The sequence below is a fragment of the Cottoperca gobio genome, chromosome 7 (genome assembly GCF_900634415.1).
Source record: "Cottoperca gobio chromosome 7, fCotGob3.1, whole genome shotgun sequence".
Lineage (NCBI taxonomy): Eukaryota > Metazoa > Chordata > Actinopteri > Perciformes > Bovichtidae > Cottoperca > Cottoperca gobio.
Genome location: NC_041361.1, coordinates 5,081,215 through 5,082,919, shown reverse-complemented (window position 1 = coordinate 5,082,919; position 1,705 = coordinate 5,081,215). Strand labels below are relative to the sequence as shown.

The following is a 1,705-nucleotide window of genomic DNA, read 5'->3' as shown; positions in this document are numbered from 1 at the left end:
TGTAGAAATTGAAGCAGGTCTGTCACAATATCAGATTATGGTGGCCAAAAAGATTCACGATAACAGTATCTTTGGGATATCTATATAAAAATTGAAGAAAACAAATACTATCACTCAAATGCATCTTTAACTTCTTGCTTGGTCTCTTTCTTTGGCGAATGAATTCAATCACTCAACCTTTATTTATACTCGAGACATCATTGAGGGGTGACCCTCATTTACAATGACATCGAGTCATTGCAGCGTATCACATCTGCAGCTTTGTCATTTTGCCTCCAGCCATCTAATAAATAACTGATGTCACTAAAAGATCGATTGGGGAATTTTCATTCAATTAGAAACATCAAAATTGTTCAAGTAATCAATCCTTTAAAACTCTTTCTGCAGCCCTCATTTTAAGATGCCAACCTTTACACCAGAGGCTTTGTCCTACAGTACCACTTTCAGAAACTTTGAGAGGTCCCAACTGACATGTCCAAAAATCTTTGCGTTGCATCACGAACAACTTCCTGATTAAACATGATGGAACAGTTACTTTGTTTTCTCTATTGATCAACCACAAGCTTTTTTATAGCCACAATGCAACTCTTGAAAGCGTCCTTTCACCATCTGAAGGCCATTTGTCAGTCAGCGAAGCAGGTTGAGGGCTTTTATCCCCTTCAGGTATATGTGTTGTTATGTCTTGCATAAGTCTCCAGGAGCTCCAGTACATCCAGATCAGTGCTGACAAGAACATGTAAACAATACATTTCTCAGAGTCCAGCACCACAGCTCTGGTTTTCTGTCTCCTGCAGGACAGAATTCAAACGTGATGTCCTGACTTCACAGTGCAAAGAAAAACAAACCTTGCCTCAAGAAACCTTGAACCCCACAAACTCTCCATGCACACCATCAGGTCGAACAACATCCTGCTACTCCCGAGCCTTCAGGACTATAGATCCACATCACTGGGGACCGCACTTCCTGTGTAGCCGTGCTCCAACTGTGGAACAAACAGCTATATTAATCCTAAAAATCTATAGTTGCAGAATGCCATTTCCTGTGAATAAGTACCTAGAAATGTTCTGTTTGTTGGTTTTTATGTCTGACTTTAATTAAAATACATATTGTAAAGTTATCATTAGTAGTATGATCATCTTTTACAAGGCAACAATCCTGTCAAATTCTGCTCTTCCAATACAATATCTGCTCGTAGCAACTAAAGCTGTCACGGTTCGGTGAAGGTGAGGACCCAAATGCAGTACAATGGATGATGATTTTAACCAAAAAGAGAGCTTTATTAACAAAAGCTAATAAACATACAGAAATACAAAGTAACAAAACACAAACCAATCAGGGGACGAGCAGGACACGAACAGGCAGATACGGGTAGACATGGGCAGGTAACAAACACGTAACATGAATCACAATCAGACAAAGAACACTGAGACAGACAGGGATATATACACAGACACGAAATGAGGGAACGAGACACAGCTGGGGGAGAAAGGCAGAAAACACAAGGGCAGGAAGTAATACCAGACATGACACAAGGGGAAGGGAACATTTAAAAAAAACAGGAAACAGAAACCAAGATCATGACAAACCTCGGGAGGCCGGGCTGGAGGCCGACGGAGTAGTCGCTCGGGAGGCCGGGCTGGAGGCCTACAGAGTAGACCAGGGGTGGCCAACCAGTCAGAGGTTAAGAGCCAAAAATGTTACTATG

At 41.5% G+C, this 1,705-nt stretch overlaps 1 long non-coding RNA gene across 1 annotated transcript; it reads right to left on the bottom strand.

Annotated features, from left to right (window-relative positions):
* Nucleotides 1–439: 439 nt before the first annotated feature.
* LOC115011288 (uncharacterized) lies at nt 440–1,389 on the bottom strand. The gene is made up of 3 exons (XR_003832566.1): nt 1,330–1,389; nt 846–982; nt 440–723 (listed from the first exon to the last, which is right to left on the bottom strand). It is a non-coding gene; the product is annotated as an uncharacterized LOC115011288 (long non-coding RNA).
* Between the last annotated feature and the right edge of the window lie 316 nt (nt 1,390–1,705).